Source organism: Sarcophilus harrisii, chromosome 3 (genome assembly GCF_902635505.1).
Source record: "Sarcophilus harrisii chromosome 3, mSarHar1.11, whole genome shotgun sequence".
NCBI classification, from domain to species: domain Eukaryota; kingdom Metazoa; phylum Chordata; class Mammalia; order Dasyuromorphia; family Dasyuridae; genus Sarcophilus; species Sarcophilus harrisii.
The window spans coordinates 376,523,472-376,546,537 of NC_045428.1; the positions used below are offsets into that span (position 1 = coordinate 376,523,472).

A 23,066-nucleotide genomic window follows, 5' to 3' on the forward strand; every position below is an offset into this window, starting at 1 on the left:
CACAGGACAGAATAGTGTGGAATACTAACAGAAGAAGTCCTGATATAAGTGATGATTCAACAAAAGAGACCTAAAAGGTGGTGTTTGGACAAGTATAAAAAGAGAACTTAAAGAAATTAGTGTGACAAAAATTCAGAAAGGAGACAAAGAGAGAGTGGTCAGCAATATCAAATGCAGCAGATAGGTTGAAAAGGACAAGAGTTGAAGAAAAAAGACCTCCAGATTTGGCAATTAAAAAGTCATTAGTTAATTTTGAATGAACACCATCAGTTGAATGATAGTCTGAAACCTTTTTGCAAAATATTCCTTTCTGTTTCTCTGTCTCTCTCCTCTCTCTCTCTCCCTTTCTCTCTTCCTTTCTCCTTTCTCCCCCTTTTACTCTCTCCCCCCTCTCCTCTCTTGTCTCTCTATCTCTGTATCTCTGTCTCTGTCTTCTGTACCTCTACCCCCCATCTCTGTCTCTCTCTCTTTTTGTCTCTTTGTCTTTTCCTCTTTGTCTTTCACACACATACACAGTTTTGAAAGCAGAAGAACACTGCTTTCTTTTTTGTACAAATTAGACTGCCAAAAAAATTTTTTTAACTTTATGTGAGGTTGGAACACATCCAGAATAACCTGTTTTGCCTGGGCACAAAACTGTTTTATACAGTTTAAGATTTTAACTTTTCTTCCTTTTGAGGGATGAGAGTATGCACTATTGGAATATGACAGTTTCCACAGGAAGACAACCTATGTTAAAGAATAGGGAAGATCAGAACATAATGGATTAAATAGAGGCCCTAGAATCTCAAAATAGTTTGGGGGCTAGAGAAAAGGAGAGTAGATAAAAAGAGCCTTCTCCCTTCTCCTTTCCTCTCCTTTTGTCTACTCCTAATGAATCCAAAATGAGTAGAAGGGCTCTCCAGTTTAGGGACTTCCTAAAGACAAAAAGAATTTTTAAAATATAATTTTTAAAATCCTGCCCACTATGGAATTCATCTTCCTCTGAGATATCTGTTATACAAGACTGTTATAATTTGGCTCTCAGTGGTAACAACTAGTTATGCCAAAAACAGAACTTAAATAAAGTCTAGACAAATGTGAGGTTTTTACCAGAGGCGGGCTGCAGATACTTCATGTAATCCTCACTTCTTTGCGGTCAGATTAATATTGTCCCATGCTTTTACTTTGAAAGACCTGAGAAAGAAAGGAGTATTTAAAATATGTCTTCTGGCCACTTGTATTTCTCTTGATTATTTAGCGTTCTACAAATCCAATGAGGAATACACTGTCTAATTCTTCTCTTCTTTAATCTATACAATTTCATATAGTCAAGAGCACATACATACTCTAGAGAAGCTCCTCAATTGTCAGAATACCGTAACATGTCAGATATTGAAGAAAGGACAAAGCAAAGAAATGGAAACCTGGGGGAATTGAAATCTAGGTTTCTCCAAGGTCTGTCTATCAAGCTTATGATTATAATTTCTGATAACCTCTTCTTCCCCCTCTCTGACATTCATATCATTCTGGAAGCTGTGAAACATTTCAGATCTAGCACCTTCTGCTCAGAATGCATGTTGTATTTGGCCAAACAACTCCCCTGCTTTTACACTTGGAATAGTAATAAGGTCTTAAAAATCAGGCTTTGCTTTTTTGAAGGAATCAAAATATCATTGCTGATGAAAAGAACAGAAAGGTCAGTGAAATTTGTCCTTGAGTTACAGCCCAAATTGATACTCTCTGAAATCCAAATAGTATGCTTAATTCCTGTGATTGGTGGGAAATTTGATTGAGCCTTCCACTCATTCCAGGCAATTTTTTTTTTCTAACCTCCACAGTCATAAACTTCCCTTAATTGAGAAATAGGTTTTACCAATGGATTTTTATGAGCTTGTTGATAGTGGAAATTTCATCATGCAGTCAGTATATTCTATTAAAAATGTATATCACAACTGAAGCAGTTTTGTAAAAGCAGGTTTGAATGCAGCACAATATCTGCTTATTCTGCATAGGGGATTTCAAACAAAAAATAAACTGTTTACTGTCTGAAAAATCATTACAATCCAACTGCTTAATGCTGGGATCCTAGAAGTCAGGGCAATGGCAATGATTGGACCTAGACCAAATCATTAAGGGTGATCATTAAACAACAAAGGTTGACTGGAATTGAGCCGAGATGTAAGATGATTAGGCCACGTTTCTTCTTACTAGTAACTGGAAATGAAACCTGTCAAATAATTGAAATGCATTATTTTGGCTTTTGTAGACTGTTTAAATTTCCCTCTATAGAACAATCGTTCTTGATCTGGCAGGGACTTGAGAGATCTTCTAATACAATGCCTTAATTTTGCAGATTATAAAAACTAAAGTTCAAGGAGTCACATGATTTATTCAAAGAAATACAGGGCATAATTTAAAAGGTAGGATTTGAACTCAGCTCCTCCCTGTGACTTTATAATTATCTTATAATACTTCTTCAGTGAATCCATGATCTCACTTATATGAGTGCTTCCTCCAACTCTATAGTTTGCAATCTATCTGTATGTACTTTTTCATCCTGTGGAATTCTTTCTTGTGCTCTCCCATCAATCTTCCTTAGAGCATCTACCCTACCTGCTGATGGCTTTCCTATAGGACTGTTTGCATTTTATATCAATGCAGAACTTTAGTTGTATATCCATTATTCTTCAATTGAATCATTATTGAAGGTCTTAAATATTAGAAGCTACTATCTATTTTTTCCCAAAAATATCTTTGAGTTCCTGCTAATTTCTTTGATTATGTTATTCATGACATAATTCAGTTTTTTAGGAAGTAAACACTGGAAAGACATTCTGTAAAAAGGTTAATAAAAAGCACTAGCAAAATTTATTAGATATAAATGAACATGTTTGTGATATATATATAATGAACTATATAAATGAGTTTCCCCTGTAAATACAATTCCTTATTTTTCATATGAACTAGGACATATAATCAGTATATATGAAGTTCTAAAAAGTTCAAAACTCTTTGCTTCTTGCTAAAATCATAAAATTCATTATTTTGTTATAATTTCTGATCAATCAGAAAGTCAGCATGCTGTTAGAATACTTCTACAGTTCTGATAACTTTTTAGCTCCACAAGACCCTACAGCAGAAAAGTGGTTCAGTTTACCCCTCAGGCATATGCAGATAATAAGGGGGTATACTTTATTCAAGATTCCAATTTTATAATTTTTGAATGTGGTTCCTTTACAACTCTAAATATCCTTTAACAAAGAACACATTACTTTTAATTCCAGCATTTCTCCTTTAACATAACATGCAGATTATCAATATAGCGAAAGGACTCTTTGTGTTGTCTAAATGAATCATAAATCCAAGAGTCCAAATGAGTAGGCTGATGACTAAGCAGACTGAAGAAGAGAATGTTGCTACTTCAGGGAAGATGATGTTGTTCATCAGCAAGAATCTAGAAGAATTACTTTTGTCTTTATTCTTTAAAAAAAAATTAAAAAACAGAAACCAATCCAGTTAATTGGCTTTAAAAATCAGCCCACATTTAAAAAAAAAATCAATACTTAGATTCTCCTTTAGACTTTAACAGAGTTGCTAACTTACAGTCTCTGAATGTTTTGGACAGTAGTGGAAATCTTTAGCTTTGGGGTAGCTAAAATGAGATTGATTCACACAATCACAAGATTCACACATCACAATCAAGATGTATTTTCAATTCTTATCTCTTTTAACTAGATCTATTTTTACTTTTTTTTTTACTTTTTACTATTTTTACTTTTGCTATTCCTGCTTTTTTTTTACTCCAGCTGAAGCATAAAAAGTTCTGTTTCAGTTTTTTACCTTTATTCTGTATGTGTCTCTCTGTGTGTCATATGTGTTTGTTAAAAACAAAACAGTATAGAATTCTGTTTTTTAATCTACTCTGTTATTCACTTTCATTTCATGGGAGAGTTCATCCCATTCACATTCACAGATATGATTGCCAGCTCTGAATTTTCCTCTACTCTATTTTTTTCTCTGTATAGTGTTGTTCTCTGTTTCCACCCTATGCTTAGTAGAGTTTTTAACTCGCCCACTACTACCTTTTCTCCTATCACCCCTTCTCCTTCTCTTAGTAGTATTTTTTAAACCATCCTGCCCACTACTTTATCTTCTATCACTCATCCTCCTTTCTCTTACCTTTTTTCCCTACTATTTCTGTCCTCCTTTCTATCTAGCCCCTCCCTTTTCTTTCTTCTTTCTCCTCTTTTTATAGGGTTAGATAAATTTGTACTGGACCAAAGTACTGACTTTTGGCATATATTAGTCATGTTACCTGAGCAATTAACTTAGTATCTTAGAATCTAGCAACTAATTAGGGCCAAATATTACAAAGTCAATAGATATTGGTGGAGAGGATTTATTATAAGTTTCCTACTTGGTGAAGAAGACATAGCTTCTAACCAACAAAACATAATCTATGAAGCAGTAGCAATTTACATCTTTGATTTTTTTTTTTGTGGGGGAGGCTTATATTTTTCCCATTGAAACTGGAGTTCCAGTTGTTGTGGAAAGTTTCCACATAGCAATTCCTTCCATCAATGCAAATTGGTGTTCTGTGTGTATGTGTGTGTGTGTGTGTGTGTGTGTGTGTGTATGTGTGTACAGGTGTATGTCTGTCATGTTTTTATTTCCATTGTTTACAACAGTACCTGGCACATAATAGGCACTTAAAAAATTTTATTCACTTAACTTCTTTGCAACTTACAGAGTGGCCTTATGGCAATGGGAGTTTAAATTATTTTATCAAAGTATCCTGGTATGTGTCAGAGGCAGAACTTGAAATTAGGTCTTCCCAACTCAGATGTCAACTGTTTATCCATTATTCTACACTATTATGGCCAGTTTATAAATAAATGTTTTATAATTATATCTTCTAATACCAAAAATGATTTCATGGACATATTTTCATTTAATTGTAGCCATTAGTAAATTGCAGAAAAAAATTGGGAATTATTATGAAGTCAGGGATGGTAGCAACATTAGCATAAATGTCTCAAGACTTCAGGAAAAGTCACTACTGAAAACCATCTTTCATATCAACAGTTGTGTGAAGTTGGTAATGCAATACCCTGATCTTAATTTATAAACTTAAGCTAAATAATTTAGAGATATGTCATTTAAAAACATTCATTCAACCTTACATTTTGCCTGATACCTTTTGTTTTCCAAGTCTATGATCCTGTACTTGTTTGCATTTTAAAAAATTTTAATAATAGATCATAAGAGAATTGTAAATAACAGTTTTTTCCTGGGATAAGAGGACAAAAAATTACTCTCAAATAAACTTTTCACATTTTACAATGGCAAAATGAGGAGGAATTTTGGGATACACCACTGTGATAGGAGAGATGGACCTTAGGATGTTGGCTAGTTTGGGGAAATACTTTGGGATAATGACAAGCTGGCTACTTAGGAGGATTCTAATCAGAGAGAAAACAATTCATCTCTGAGCCATTGAGGAACTCAGATGGGACTGAATCATCACTTAAATTCCCATTTGAAATAAGTATTTTTGATAACTAAGTCTCATTTTTTCTACCTAATGAGGACAAAGACCATCAGTACCATCTAAATTTTGGTGCCTTGGGAGAACACCACAGTTGCCCCACCATATTGACAGCCCTAGGTCATAATGAAATGAATCATCCAAAATAGAAATTATAACATGATATATTCTCTTATCTCATCTGATATTTATGCCCTCCACTTTTCTCTATTCATTATAGCTCAATATTTGGAATCCCGGAATCAAACTTGGAAGGGAATTTGAGATTTCTTCTAATTCATCCTTGGCAAGGATAGATTGCATTTTAACTACCTCTGCAGCACAGCTCTCTACATTCTTGTTTTAAAAATTAGATTTAAAAAATCCATCTTGACTTTTCACAATCTTGCCTATTTGTCTTATTTTCTTGTCTCTGAATTTCTCTACTTCAGTCTAATGTATAAATTCATTACCCCTACCAATCCAGTTTGTCCATTACTTAGAGTTTAGGACTTTTTACTAGCAACCTCATTTATAAGTCCAGATGAGAACCAAATAAATTTTTAAAAGCTTAGGAAATTTACTCAATCAAAAGTATAGAACAATAATATAAACCAAAAAGCATAAAACACTAGAATTATAGAGACTATCTACTGACCTCTTTGCCATCAGCTATTTTTAAAGGTGAGAGAAATAGGGATTATAACATTCAAGAAGAAAGGGGATCTTTGGAAGAATTTGAGATGCAAGTTCTACATATTACATAATACATCTTGTGAGCATTTGCTGTATACATGACTTGAAGTCAAATGAACAAGTAGAAAATACTAACTTAACAGGTTGGGAATTGGAATATGATTATATACAATAGGTTTTGGTGATGTTGTGTGTATATTGTTCACAAGAGACCAGTAATTACTCTTTCATGATGCTAGGGAATGTCCACCTATTGATACAGGAAAGTCATTTGGAGTGTTGTTTAAAGAGTTACTAAGATTACCCACATTAACTGAGAGGTAACAGTAGGACAACACTGATAAGAGAAAAAATTCTGAATGACTTTCCTGTATCAAGGATAAGATATTTTTTGTTTAAGTATTAATGAACTTCACTCTCATTGTCCAATCCCAGATCCCCATTATATAAAATTAAAATAAGATAAAATATAAGACTATCTTAATGAAAATGGAAAATGGAGTTTGCAATTAACCTCAGAATGAAATCTTTCCTTTTTTAACACATATTTCAGTATTTAAATGAAAAAAAAAACCTACTTGTACTTAACCTTTTATGATTCCAAGAACCATTTAATTGTAATTATAGCTAATCCAATTAAAGATGGATTATAATAACTGTTGAATTAATAGGTCATGAAATATTGAATTTAATTAGCAGGTTCCTGTTTATTTTGATGAGAGAAAATATACTGTAAAAAACAAGTTGCTTTATATATCACATCCTGAAGAAAATGATTTGGGGGGTAGGGGACACAGAGCAATTTATGTGAAAAATCAATGAAGGTATAGTACAGATATGATATGTGCAAAGAAATGGAAATTATTTATATTTGAATGTAAATCAATATTCTCCGCTTTTAAACTTGAAAAGAATAGTGATAAATTATTTAAACCAATTTTTATATAATTCCCCATACAAATTAAGAATTAGTTGCCACTATATGTACTGAAGAAAATCAACTCTTTTTTAAAATTTAAAAATCAGTGTATTAAAACTACTTTTTATAGAAATTTCATTTTCTTATTATATTTAGAACTATTTCCATTTCTTATTCAGAGTAATTTTATAACCTTTACATTTGTTGATGACAAGGGAAGTATGAAATTTCAAGTAAAGTAATGATGGGTCAAGTGACCTAATTGTAGCATAATACTTAGTTTTCTTTTCTTAAAAAAAAAAAATACTTAACAGATATGTTAATCTCAATATAGTATGCTCCTGAAGTTAGCCTTCATCTTTTATTTAAGATGTGATTGAACATAAGTATCAACAATGAGCACCTACAGTTCCTGATATGAAATGCAGAGCTCTTTGAAATTATAACTTGTAGAATTTCAGGTTTTTTCATATTCTCAAAGACACTAGTGAATTTGATCAAGGTATAATATTATACTTGAAACAATGATTAATTATCACTTGCAGTACCATTTTCAATAGGAATTCAAGTCATAAATTTGAGTCATAAATTTCAGTCATTTCCATATAAATCCTTAATTTCCTCCTCAGTTGCAAATAAAAGCTAGTATTTAATCCTAACAGTTGCTAGAGCTCTCACCCTCCTGAAATGATCTTTTTTTAACTTATATGTGTACATATTGAACACCCTAAGTAGAATGAGTGAAAGAACTTTTCTTCTTTTTTTTTCTCAGAGCCTAGCACAGTATTTCACACACAGTAGGCACCTAATAAATGTATGTTTGATTGCATTGCCTTTAACAGCAAGACATATTTAGCGTCATAAAATGAGCCAAATTTTAAAAAGACTGAATTCATACTAATGCAGAAATAATAAATTTTAGATCTATTCTGTAATGTGTTTCATCTATTGTTTTTTAAAATCTGATTTTTCAACAATATTTTGTTGAGTTCAGAACTATAATAATTATATTTCTTTTGACAAGATGACTATAGTTATTTAGCATGCTCCTGAAACTCACTTGTGATAGTGAGGCAAAGTAACTTATCCTCTCTGAGCCTTAAACTAATATTTAGAAAAAATAATGAGAATGTGAAACTCCTTCCCCTTACTTTGATCTTTGTCAATGTGATAAAATTTGGGATGTTAAATTAATCATTCAATATAGCAAAATTTCATTTTAATTTTTCCTTTAGTCAACCTATCATAACATTTAATGCCATATTTTATGCCAATTTTTGTCATTTACTTTTTTATTTCTCTAACCAAAGTGTCAAGGCATTTTGTTCCTCTTATTCATGGCAAAGGTACTTAGCAGCATAACTGGAGTTTCAGAGCAACATCAAATGAGGTTATATAGGCAAAGTACTTATCTTTGTATGTAGTATTCTTCTTTATAGATTGACTACCACTTGTAGATAGGAACTATTTCCTTTTTTTTTTTTTTTTTTTTTTTGTCCTTTTGCTACATGATGCAAGCACAAATGAGGTGCTTAATAAATCCTGAATGGATTAGTGATGGTACCTAGGATTAGAACTAAACATTTACTTGAAAACGTTGAGATATTTTTATGTTCTTCAATGTGGCAAACCCAATGGCATGTCAAATTTCAATCATATAGCTATGAAATAGCTAAGTATCAATCAGAAGAGATAAAATTATGGTTACCTCTGCTCTGATCACTAGTTCTTATCCATGCCCTTTATAAATTCTCCAGAAGGGATCTACCCAATACACTTGAATATTATTATGGCAATAAAATTGTGACAATCCATGAATCTAAAGATACTCTGGACATTTACTTTTAGAGTAATCCAGTGTTGAAAACACCTAATTGGTCTAGTGCTATGCACATTAATAAGTCTCTAAAATGTTTACTTCATGTTGGACATCAGAGATTCTAGCTTTGGCACACAATATATAATCCCTATTTAGGAATCTGCTGGTGGAATTACTCCACCCTCTTTATAGAGTACATCTCGAAGACTACATGAGGATGCTCAACAATCATACAGTGTGTATCCATAGAAAATTAGATTGTTGCCAGTCTATATCTCTTCAGTACACAGATAATCTAAGGCACATTGACTGAACAAACTCTTAAATATTCCAATTGCCTCTTGGGGTGAGAACAGAGGTACTGAAATGTACCACTATAATACTTGATATGAAAATGAGTTTTCTCTAAGCAATAAACGTGATGCAAAAATTGTACTTTCCTTCAGCAATCAGAAACTCCTGAGCAACCCATAATCAAAGTTCTCTTAATGTTGTTTTAAACAGGCCCATTATCATAGTAAAATCTCTATGCTGTGGCTGATAAGCTACTGGCACATTTTAAATTTTGTAGACATTCTGAAGCTGACTCTCCTAGAACCTCTTCTTTCATTAAAAGTCAGTTATTTCCTGGATGTTAAAAAAAAAATAAAAAGGTTATTTGTACTTGGAATAAAATAAATACAATGCATTTTCTTTACCTTTTCCTTTATAATGAGATGGTAACAGGTAAATTAGCTTGAAGTTAATTTTCTGTTTTGAAATTCATCTATTTACTTTTGACATGATTTTTTTTGTTTGATCACTTTTAAGCATATTAATATTTTTATGGAAAACCAGTTTTTATATTTTTATGTCTAATACTGAAAGTAAATTTAAAGGTTACATAAATGTTTGTATTTTTTTTAATTTTGACATTAATCTTTGTCAAAATTAAGAGTTCTGTGACATACAATATGTTATACCATTATCTGTCTATTTTAAAGGCCCTCAAAATGGACATGGGGTAGACAATGGAAAATGAATTTTAGAAATTGAAAATTTTTAAATGAGTAGGAAGTAGAATTTTTCCAGCTTTAAAAAACTGACATTAACTCTGAAACCAAATAGAGGAAACATGATGATACATGTAACTTATTGAACATAAGTTTAATAGGTGAAAAGCTAAACTAAAAAAGAAAGATCAAAATTTGTGTTAGTCTGAAATCTAGGTGTCATGAGTCTATATTAAAAGCATTTCACTGTTTTTAACCCACTTGCATTTAGTTTGATGTGTCACAAGAATTCCTACAGCTTTCGATATTTTTCAAAACTTGAGGTTAGTTATGTCAAACAATATATCTGTACACTTATATGTATCACACTATAACAAAAATCAAAATAAGATAAATTTATAAAAAAGAGGTAATATAAAATGATTAGAATTAGGAAAAAATGCAGGGATTTGAGAATTTCTTTTAAGTCTTGATAATCACATAGATCATATTGATCCAGGGAAGAGTGATCACATGTTTGAGTACATTAATTTAAAAAGCCAAACATGTCCCTTCAAACTTTATTTTCAAAATAATTATTTGAACATGGGAGATTAAAAATTTGGGCATTTGAGACTAAATTTTATCAAAACAATTTACTTTGAAAATTGAGTTCAAAAATAAATGATTGGCTTTTTTAGAGTAATACATTGTAATTATTACATTAGAAAAACTGTATGCTGCCAAATTTCTAAGCATAGTAAATCCCAGTCTTAGCTGTGAAATTAGACCAGAAACCTTGTATCAAACAAATGATTGGTTCTTAACAATTCCTGAAAGCACACATGGATTTTAAACCTAGTTTTCCTCGGTTTCTTCCAGAAGATAGATTTCCATTATTCATTTTGCAAATGTTTTCTTCCTTCTGGAATCATTCACATCTGGGTCTTGGTAAGGAAAAAAGAGGCCCTAAAAGTAAATGCAGAAAGAAATGATTGCAATTGTATGAATGAGAAAGCCTGTGTTCCCTAATGAAGTATATACATTCTGATATATGATTAGCCAATAAGTAGCTTTCTGTAAGCATTTAAGGAATTATACCTGGATAGATGATAAGACTGACCAACGTTGCTTTTTTATTCTTTTCTTGCTGATAGAGAAGTTCTTGGAAATGATTCCTGGTGATGTACATATCATTAGTTGGCTCATTTCTCTGGTGTGTTTAGTGAGAGTCCACGGGAGAACTACAGGATCAGTTTGATCCTGTTTGAAAGCCAAAGAAGAAAGGTTCTTAAACTCCTTAAAAGTCTCATGGCTTTTTTTAGGTACATGTTAAATGGTGAATAAACAGAAGCCATCCATGTAATATGAAATTAGTTTTAATAAAAAGTCCCTTTTTTCTGTTATAACATTAATATGTTTAAAGAAACATAACAGATGTCACAATTGAGCTTCTAGAGTATAGGGACTGTCTGGTTTTTGCTTTGGCATTTCTAATACTTAATACTGTGCCTACCACAATTAATTGATTGATGGAAAAATGCAGAAATTCTAGGGTCAAAGGAGCTAGATTCAAATCCTACTTCAGTCACATATTTATCTGTATGATATTCTTATTTAATTTTTCCAAACTGTAAAATGAGGGAACTGGACTAGTTATCCTCTAAGGTCCCTTACAATCCAAGTACTATGACCCTGTGAGGATATTTTAAATAGCAACTTAATGGCATTTTGAAACTTTCCATTGTATGTTAGTTGTTGAGTTGCCAAACTTAATTTACTTGCATGCCCATCACCCGTCATTAACACAGTATATCAAAGACTCATTCCTGTATAAAGTGATATCCTATTAAATGAAACCCAAAAGTGATGATACATTTCACAGCCCTTGAACACACAATGTAGTACTGCTATGATTGCTGTGACCACTCTGTCTTCTAGATGCTTCACTTTCCACATAGGGGGAAAAAAACTCTTTGTTTTCAGCACTCTACAATTTCACACCAGTGAGGAGATTTGTGAGCAGAAACAGTCACAGACCTCTTAATCTTTCCACATTAGTGTCACTTTAATAAGCAGCCCCAACCTTAACAGCTGAGGCAGATACTCATGGGAGGATTCTTCACAGAATATAGCCCCCATCTAACTAATGGCAGTAAGCAAGAGTCGATTCTGAATCCTCTGTTGATGAGAAATTAGAGGAAGCAACCACTGAAAGATTTAAAAGAGTTCCAACTCTTGGCTTAGAGCCAATCTTTAAGAAGAACAGACCTAAGCCAGCAGAATTGGGGGCATAAATCTTAAAGAGCAAAGTCAATATAAGAGGGAAAATGAGAAAAGATTATTTAGTCAGAATTGGGGACAGGAAACTAACTTTTGTCAGACCAGAAATACCCAGGAAGCTTTTGGGACAACTCTCCCTCCCATTTTTGCCATCAACATGAAATACTTTGCTATTCTTTTGAGCTTAAATTCCATTTGCTAGGTGTCAGCCAGGAAACCCATTTTCTAGTTTCTTATTCATGTTTTTTGTCATCTGAAAATTTTGACAAGTTTGCAGTCAGTTTCCCTGAGGTTGGCTCCATAAATTCAGAATGGTTGCTGATATTATCCATGCAGAAGATGCCAGAAATCACATAGCACTTTAGGATTTCCAGATCTCAGAGTACTCTCAAGAGCCCAAAAATGATGCATAAAAGGTGCAAAGCATCATTGAGCCTCAGGAGGAAGGGTAAAGCATCCATCACTTTTCAGCACCTTCTGTCAACTGATCCACAGAGCACCATTAGTACAGTTTCCACTGGGAAAAGCTTGACTGCCTTCTTTGGTTAAGGAAAGGTGATGTAGTTTATAACTGCTGAGACAGAAGAGATGTGAAGGCTATAGATAAATTAGTTCAAATGAGGCCATAAATAGAAAGGAGAATGGGTGCTGCCCCCAGCCCTCACTAATCCCTATTCTGGCATTGTCAGGAGATGTGTTCCCTCCAGCTTGAGTGGTGACCTCACTCATTTTCATAAAGATTACATTCATACTTGTTTACTTTAAAATGAGGGAGGCTGGGTGATTAAATTCAAATGTTTCTGGGTGGAATTTATTGCACAGCAGCACTGCCTGCTCATTCTCCTTCAGCTGGGAGAGAATGAAAGCTGCAACCAGAGCAGCAGCTGATCAGTTCTGGGAAGATAGAGTACTGCTGAAGTAACAATTTTCAGTAATTTTTACATTCTTTTCAGTACCAGTTGGAGATGATAGAGTATCAATGATGAAGTGAAATGAAATAATAAAATAGCAAGGATATAAAGAAGAGGCTGAAGGCTTGAATCATTTTCTTACTTCTTATCAGACTACTGAATCAAAATGATATCAGCCTGCAAATTAACCAACTCAATATTGGACCAATTGTCTGAATCCGCACTACTTTGTCAAGTAGGAAAGCTGGTTAGAATGATTTTAATCATGAGCTTTTACAGAAAACCATTATGATGTGTAATATCTCACAGAAATAGTTTGTAATCAAGAATATTGATTTAGAAGCATGGGCAGAGTTGAGTAAAGCTAAGCACTGTATATGGAACCTCACATTAGAAATGGTGGAAGCCACTAAAATACTACTGATTTTGCAAGAATATAAGCATAAAGATACCATGGATAAGGTCCCTGAAACATGCTTGAAATTGTCATTGTCTTAAAGCAAGAGGATACTTTATAGATTTGGAATGAAAAAGAGATCAACTAATTTAAGTCCCATACTACTTTTTTTTAAATGGTATTTTTTTTGCTCTTGTATCATGGTCCTTTTCTACTTACCCTTTTTGACCTTTTGTTAAACTGGTCCTTGTAAGCACATACATGAACACTACATATGGGTTCATATGGAAGCCTACATATGGAGAGGTATGTTGTGTATGTGTGTGTATATATAAATATATATGCATATGTATACATATATATGTAATAAGTATACACATGTACATATATATTTAAGTAACAGCAAAAGATAATGAACTGATCTATCAGTGTATATCACCTCCACATCTATAGTATCCCACCTTCTATTCAGAGGTTCTGCATTTTTAACCTGAGGCCCTCCAAAATAAACTGATTCAACCAAGGTAATTCAAGCAGTGAATATAGGATTTGAATCCAGCACCCTTTTCACAGGACACAATTACCTGAAAATTTATGTCCTTTAGGTACCTTGTTTGGACTTAATATATGATGAGCATCTGACACTTTAGACTATATTGTGAAGAGACCAATTCAGTGGACACAATTTCAAATTACACATTTACTCTGTCAGGGCAAATCACAGTTCCCCTGCATCTTAGAAGATAGTCTTTTTGAATTGTTGTCACTGAAAAATAGTGCATTCCAAGTTGGCCAGCCTAGTGATGAATATTGCCAAACTTGAGGAAACTTAGGCTCACACTGTACACACAATCTGTCAATGAGCTAATTTTTGAAACCTTTCCAAATTGGCAAGGATGGAGTCTGGACTTGTGATTTTATTGGGATAGGTAACTTCCATGTGAAGAAATTCTCTTGACCAATCTTGGAGATATCATCTATGCAATGTATAGGATTAAAAAGTTGCCTAGAGCACTAAGAGCTTAAATGTATTGGCCAGAAACACACAACTAGTATCAGAGGTAGGTCTTGAATCTAAGTCTTCCTAGCTCTGAATCCAGTTTTCTATTCATTGTGCCCTGCTTATTTATGTTTTCATAACATCTATTAAAATATATAATCCACTGGCATAGCCTTTTAAAACCCATACTAATCTATTTACCTAGATTCAACATTGAAATAGGACTTGTGTGGAGGTAGAAACCATTTTAATGTAAAATAAATGAATTATATTAACTTTAAATGCTTTACTTTTTAAGGTTTTTTTTTAATCTAAGCACATGATCTCAAATTTTTGACTCTAATAAAACAAATGTCACTTTATTTTCCAAAACAAATTTTAAAAAATCAAATTAGCACATCATATCAAAAGTTCAGTACAGGATCAATAAATGTGTCATACTAAAACTTCTACACGTAGTAAATATTACCTCCCAATGTGCAATAAACAGTAAAAAAGCTCTTCAAAGTAACTACAGAACAGCAGCCATTAACACATCAAGAATAAACTACCAGCAACTTGCCAGTTATTGAGAAGTAATTTTCTCCCTTGTTCTTTGTTTTGAAATAACAGAGACTTGGTGGCCTTTATCATGTTTTCCCCTTCTGGGCATATAGTATAGAGGAGAATCTATTATAATATATTCATAAGGAAAATTGGGCAGTTAATGAACCTTTGGAACATCTACTCTATTGTAATAGAGAGACATGTATGGAATAAAAAGTATTTTTTCTTATATATAGTGGTTATGCAGGTATTTATTCTGTCAAAGAAAATAGCTGACCTCATTATTTCACAACTAAATTAGCCTCTGGGCCCAGAAGATATATCCAGATGATTTCACAAGCAAACCAGTTATCATGCTTCAATCTATTACATTGTCTGTTGAGCATTACAGAAATCATGTCATATAATACTGATCACAAAGAGGAGAGCGTTTTGTGATCATACAATTCATCCCTAAGTAATTTCACATTTAAGGTGCCTACCCTGTTCTGAATAAGAGAGTCATTGCACAATTCATTCCACAAAAACAAAATTTCCCTTTTGACAAGTCTAAGTGAGAAACAAGGCACTAAAACTGAAGTAATTAGATATTAAGATGTATATTAAAAAAAAAACAACTTTCTGACTACAATTTGCAGTAATCTGTAAATCCCTCAGAGATTAAGAGTGAGTTATTTTTCACCTTTGTATGACAGCACCATAGTGGAATGCATTGCTTAATATATTTATTTTTTAATTTGAATTCTCTTAATAAGTCACCAAGAAGAAATGGGAATGAAGAGAAAAATGAAAAATGGAAAAAAATGTATTTGCTTAATTTAGTCAAGTCTAGGCCCAAATTCCCTTTAGCTCTATAAGCAATTTGGATCCACAACATAAAAAATCCCTGTGTTCAAAGGGAATTTATCATTTTTAAGTCATAAAATGTTATAATTCTCTGAAAGCTGAGGAAGTTTCTTGTTTTTCAGGTATATGGAATAACTGTCAGTTACTGTACTACTTACATAATTCAAATCAATAAGTGTTTATTGAGTGCCTATTACATCCCTTCTCCATACCTAAGCATTTTTCAAGACACCTCAGGGTCTCCATATAATAGGAAATCAGTCAAGATTGTTTCAGTGTGGCCTGTTGGATATCACTTGAAGATGACACTGTTTTCTAGGGCTAAACTTGTATTATCTCATCCATTATGGTCTAGTATTAACATCATTCAAAGAAAAAATCTTCAGCATCAAGAAATTGCTTGCCAGAAGCGGAATCCTCAGAGGATTTCAATAAAAACCAGCAGTCACTTTCCAAAGACCATTGAGAAAGATAAGTGCATCCATTGGCATACATATCTGTTTTGAAACCCACTCTCTAACCTAAATACTTAGCATAAAAACCTCAATCACCTCACTTTAGTTAAAACATGGCTGAGAAACTAAAAAAGCTCATAATGAACAAGAGCCTCTGGAGCTTGATGGAATCAACTTTAAATGGGGGGAAGTGACTCTAATCTATCTATGTAATGACTTAGGTTTAAGGCATCATTATATATCTAGAATTTTGAGTCAGTAGATATAATAATATATCCAGAATAGACCCTTTCTAGTTGCTTCAATGAATATAGCAATTTTTCTCAATTTTTTTCTTTTCTCATTGTAACCTACATATTCACATTCTTAAATATTAGTATTAAATGTTCTTGCTCTTTATTTCAATTCTTCCCTTATAACTTTTCCCATCTTCCTTTTCATTCCTTCTTTTGACCTTTTAAAAATATTTTTATGTATTTTGATTTTTCTAATACATCTATTTTTTTTACTTCAGACATGTTTATTTTAAACTGATCAAAAAGCATATAGAAAACTTACCCAACTAACATTTAAAAATTAATTCTATGTGACTTGGTTTTAGGTCTCTGAGGTGATCTCTATTCTGAAATTTAGTTTATGGAAATGGCTTTTAAAATATAAATGCTTCTATAAGCTTTAACATGTGTGGTCTTGGGAGAACATTGAAATATTCAACAAATCTCTAAAACAAATAAGCTTAATCTCCTTATTCATTCCTGGAAACAAATATTTTCTTATATTTTGCAGTTATTGCTTCACTTTTCATGCTTACTGAAAAAATTTAGGAGAACCACCAAAAAGACTATAGGAAAGAGAATTGGCCAGCTAGAAAGAATAGAGAGTACTGGGACTTGAGTCAGGAAGATTCATCTTTGTGAGTTCACATGTGCCCTCAGATACTTAATAGTTTGGTGACCTTGAAGAAATCACTCAACCCTGTTTGCCTCATTTTCCTCATCTGTAATTAATCAAGGAAATGGCAAAGTACTCTAATATTTTTTCCAAGAAAACACCAAAAAAGGGTAATGAAGAGGGGGACATGAATGAAACGGCTCAACAACAACAATGGAAAGAGAATTATCTTTTAAAGGAAAGCATTAGGAACAGAATTAAAATTAGTGACCAAAGTAAATAATGCACCTCTTGATGTTATAATATTGGTACTATTATTACCACTTAACTTCAGGGGAAAATGGCTTCCTAGGAAGCCATAGAGACAAAAAAAAAAAAAAAAAAAAAAAATACTAGTGTGGTGACTGTAAAGTTCTGCAGGTTCAAATTCTTATCTAAAATATTTAGATACTCCTGTCACTGATAACAAATGGCACGTTGCACTGGGATTTAATTTTTGTTTATTCTGTTCTTTGGGTAGGCATATTCCATTGGTATGTCATAGCATTGATAGTATGGTCTGAGGTTATGATCAACAGGTCTTCTGATAATCTAGAGAAGGTTAACCTCGAACAACTTTATTTATTTTATTTTATTTTTATTTTTATTTAATTTTAAATTAATTTTAATTTGTTTTTAATACACATTGCTTTATGAATCACGTTGGGAGAAAAGAATCAGAGCAAAAGGGAAAAACCATGGGAGAGATAAAAAACAGAAAAAAAAAAAAAGTGAACAGAGCCTGTGTTGATTTACATCCAGTCTCCTTAGATCTTTTTCTGGATACAGATAGTATTTTCTGTCCAAAGTCGATTGGGATTGCTTTGGATTACTGAACCACTGAGAAGAACCAAGTCTTTCATAATTGATATCACACATTCTTCTTGTTATTGTGTACTGTGTGTACAGTGTGTTCCTGGTTCTGCTTATTTTACTCTGCATCAGCTTATGTAAATCTTTCTGGGCTTTTCTAAAATCAGCTTTATAAAACAATAATATTCCATTACCCTCATATACCACAACTTGTTTGGCCATTCCCCAGCTGATAAGCATCTGTTCGTTTTCCAATTCTTTGCTTCCACAAAAAGAGCTGCTATCAATATTTTTGTACATGTGGATCCTTTTCCCTCCTTTTTTATTTTCTTGGGATAAAGACCCAGTAATGGCGCTGCTGGGTCAAAGGGTATCCACAATTTTATGGCCCTTGGCCACAGTTACAGATTGCTCTCCAGAATGTTGAATCCTTTCACAACTCCATCAACAATGCATTAGTGCCCCAGTTTTCCCACAACCTCTCCAATATTTACCTCACATAATTTTAAAAACATTTCCTTAAATATGAATAATGTTGACCACTTTGAAAAAAAAACAGTGTAGAGCTTGTAATCACTCAGATTTGTGAAAGCACCAAAGCAATACCTGAATTAGTACATTTTTCTTAGACTCATACTCAATGGTTTTTTCACTATAGCAACCTTCTTTGTAGAGAAACATGACAAGTTACCTATTAAGGAGGTAAGGTTGTATCTGAAATGTAACAAGCATCATGTGATAGTTCTCATCTACTAAGGATATTCCTTCTTAGTTGTAGTGACATAGCACTTAGGATTATAAATTAGATAGATTTTTTTTGGAGAAGGTAAAGTGTAGTTCTAGTGGGAGGCATGGTGTGAATTAAAAGACTTCTCAAGTCTCCTTTTTAGTTCTATAATTCTGTGCTCATTGATGACTATGGGGATTGCTAACTGGTATTAATGAGCAAGTGTCTACAATATAGATTAAGTATTAAAACATAATAAAATCCAGTATTTGCTAAAAACTTATCTTTTCCTCAGCTATCTCTAATCATACCAATCATATATATCCACTATAATATTAAAATCTGAACAAGCTATGAAATTTGAAGTAATTAAATATGAAATTTTAAATATCATTCTTCATAGTTACTCAAAATGGCACAAAAAAAGCATGAATGAAGAAGTACTTTCCCCCAAAAGAGAATTCTAATCCTCATATCAGTTTTATTGCTTATAAGTCCCTTTTGCTTTATCCTGGAGTCAGTAGGTTTATGTTAAGGAGTTTCTTTGGTTTATGCTGGAGTCAATAAACTGAAGTCTTTTTAATTGCACCATCAATAGATTGGCCTTAGCAAAAATGAATATTATTTACCTAACAGTATTCAACCCCAAATTTCACTTGTTCTTCCTATAATCCTTTATCTTTCATTGATTTAAACTAATTTGGAGTGAACTTTAATCTGAACTGAAACTTCATTCTTACTCATTGTATCTGTGCTAACAACATTTTCCACAGAGTCTGTCTAACTCTCTGAAATCAGTCAATACTTTTATTAAATAATATTAAATAATATTTAATAATATTGATTTTAAGTGTCTTCAATAGCTGATAAAATTAGATGAAAGAAAAGTTAAATTAAGAGTGTTTAAATCTCTAGAGTTTCTGAATGATAAAGGCTACTGCTACACAGAGACAGTGACTCAAATTGTTTAATCAAAGCAGTATTTTTTTTGTGTCCACTCAATTTACAACATAAACATTCATAAGATTATATGAACATAAATGTAGAATTAGAATGGCTCTTTCAGGAAATCTTGTACAATCTTATCATTTTACAGATAAAGAAGCTAAGGTTTGTTTCCATAGGCCAAATGACACTTCTGTCAAGAAACCCTTGGAATACATTTTGACACCTTTTTAAAATATCTGGCAAGAATTCCTTCTTTTTATGCTAAGAATTATTGTAGGACCTGAAGAATAGCCCTGTGTAATTTAAGTATTTAATGCCTAAGCTTCATGAGTTAGTAAAAGGTAAATAATGGCTGAGCTAACAATCCCCTTCAGGCAACTAAATGCCAAGGTAAATAGAGCAACTTGTCTGAAATTAGAAGACTCATCATCCTGAGTTCAAATCTGGCTTCTGACACTTAATAGCTATGTGATCCTGGACAAGTCACTTAACTGTTTACCTCAATCTTCTCAAATGAACTAGAAAAGGAATTGGCAAACCATTCCATTATCACTGCTAAGAAAACTCCAAATGAGAATATTGGATAGTGTGAACAACAACAAATTAATCAACTTTGTTGATTAGATTCTTAAATCTACATTGTCATCATCACTGGACATAAAATCACTCCCTCTTGGGGAGACATAATGAGATTTGAGGTAAATGACATTAAGAGGTATATAATATCAGAGTAGAATAGATTAAACACCAAATAAATGGGACAAGTTAAAAAGCACAACATGAATGCAAAATGAAAAATAATCACTACTGAAAGGGAGTTAAAAAATAAGAGTTAAGAAAAGGTTTGGGGTAACTGATATGAGAGTTGGAAGTCAATTTGGAATAAGTACATGGATTGCACGATATAAGGGCCCAGTTAAATTGAGGAAAACTGTATAAAGGACCTAGACAACATGGTTATGTAGCTTTCTCCAATAGTAGTTATTGACTAAGTGGACGAATATCTGGATCTTTAGTTTACTAGAATAGGAGGAACAAGACCAATGAGTGTGAAATTTATGGTAACATGGATTAGCCAATGACTTATAGGAAATTTAGACCTGAAGGGGAATAAGGAGTGATTTTATCAACTTCATTGTATTGAGTTGACAGAATTCTCTATTTGACCACCTTAATAACAACCAAAACAAAAAACCCCCATTTTTACTTTTCAAATAGTTTTGTAGGATCAATAGAAATAGATTTTAGAATTCTAAAATTTTTTTATATAGCAAAGTGTATTCAATTTTTTTTTACATTTTTATATATTTATTTACTTTTGTCAAAGAAACTAGAATACTATAATGGCCAATTTGTAAACTTGTTTCCCACTAAATCTGTGATGGAAAATGTGTACATTATTTCATTTTAAAATGTTATGGCTAGAGTGATTGATAGCAAATGTAATGTCACTTGGTTAATGTATTAAAAATATTTTGTAAAATATGGTAGATTTCCTTTTTTCAGCCTCCAAAAACTTAGATAACTACATTATTGAGCTAGATTTGGAGCATTAAAATTTATTGAAAAAATATTTTACATATCTGAAATAATTTGTAAAAATGAGAATATAATTTCCTCCTCTATCCTCCCATTATTGCATATCTGGTAGTACTTTTCAGGCAGTATTTATCTAGGCCATCATTTTTTTTTCAAGAGAAAGTTGTGGCTCATTGAAGTATATCCTACTGCCAACTCGGCAGATTTGAGAAGGGCAAGAGAATACTAAAGAATGTAGAATCCTAAATACTCTTCCTTCCCCCAGGCACTCATCTAGTTAGTATATGCTATCATTACAGTTTAACTTTGCAACTAAGGTCTTGGAACTAACTGTTTTCTAAGTCCCTAGTTGCCTAGCAGTGCAAGAAGTTGAACACAGGCTCAAAGTCGAAAGGGAGTCGTATAATTTTATTGCATCTTAAGATAGAGAAAGTTACCTTAAAATATTTTAAAGTTTCAATAAACTTAAAGACCCTGCTAATGTTGACATAGTAGTAACCATAGGTTGGAATAAAAAAAAAAAAAAAGTTGCCCATTTGTTAAGTGTACCTTGATAAATTAAATTAAGCAAACATTTATTTAGCATCTCCTATGTGACTAAGGTTGAAATGTTAGGAACTGGGGATAACAATACAAAAACAAAATGATCCATGATCATTTCATTAATTGAGGTGATATTTTCCTGATAATTTCTGACACTTATACAAAGCTTTAAATTTCATAAAGTCCTTTATAAACATCAACAACTATTAGATTCGTATCATAGATATGATTATCCCCATTTATCCCAGATAAAGAAACTGAGCCTCAGAAAGTTAAATGGCTGCCTAAAGTCACAATGCTTGTGTCTGTAGAGGAATTTGAACCCAACTTGTTTTGACTTCATGTCCAGCATTCTACCAATCACATAATAATAGTTTTGTCACACAGAATGGCAAAATAAATAAGTTCACAGCATCTGATAATCATAGCTTAAAGGGAAAAAAACAATATCATCTTATTTCTCAAAACATATCTCCTTTTCCCCCCAAGGCTATTTTAATTATACCACATATAAAGTAGCTGAAGAACCTGGGGCTTATTTCAGTAATCCTGGAACCAGAACAAGGGGAAAGTGCCTTAAATTCAGAGACATTTTCAAGAATGACCATTTCCTCAGCTTATGAAGGTTAGATTTGAATGTGGTTTTGACAAGCTGGAGAAGAGGTCAAAAGCAAGCAGATTGAGGATCAATATCAACAACAGGCTGGTACCTCAAGGGATGAAAATCTAGATATGTGTCAATACAGCAGGAAAGGACTAAGAAGGCTTAGTTGATAGTAGAGTGGATGTGAATCAACAATATGGTTCTATTGATTTTTAAAAGAAGAACTATTATTCTGAGATTCATCAACAGGCATAAATTACATAAGAATGTCAAGGTAATTCTATTCGATTTTGCATAGTAGAGTCTACATTTTAAGTTGTGCAGGGCCATCATGACCTTTTGGCATGAGCTGGTATGCTGGCATTAATGGGGCAGTCTGTGGTTATGGAACCAAGCCACAGTAAAGTGTCTGGCACAGAAAAAAGCATCCCTGACCTTGTTCCTGTTAGCTCTGCACTTTGTGCACTCATCCACAGCAGTGGATTAAACAGTTATTTCTCATACACATCCAATACTAAACAAAAGGTAAATCATCCTGCTGGGAAGGGTTTGGGAGAGTGAACTGGTTTACAGAGAGAGATGCTCATATTTTAATTATCTTTTAGAGGGA

At 32.8% G+C, this 23,066-nt stretch overlaps 1 protein-coding gene across 1 annotated transcript in view; it reads left to right on the plus strand.

Moving 5' to 3' along the window:
• Positions 1 to 23,066, plus strand: part of TMEFF2 (transmembrane protein with EGF like and two follistatin like domains 2) — a 280,237-nt gene that overhangs the window by 53,321 nt on the left and 203,850 nt on the right. The window lies entirely within an intron of this gene.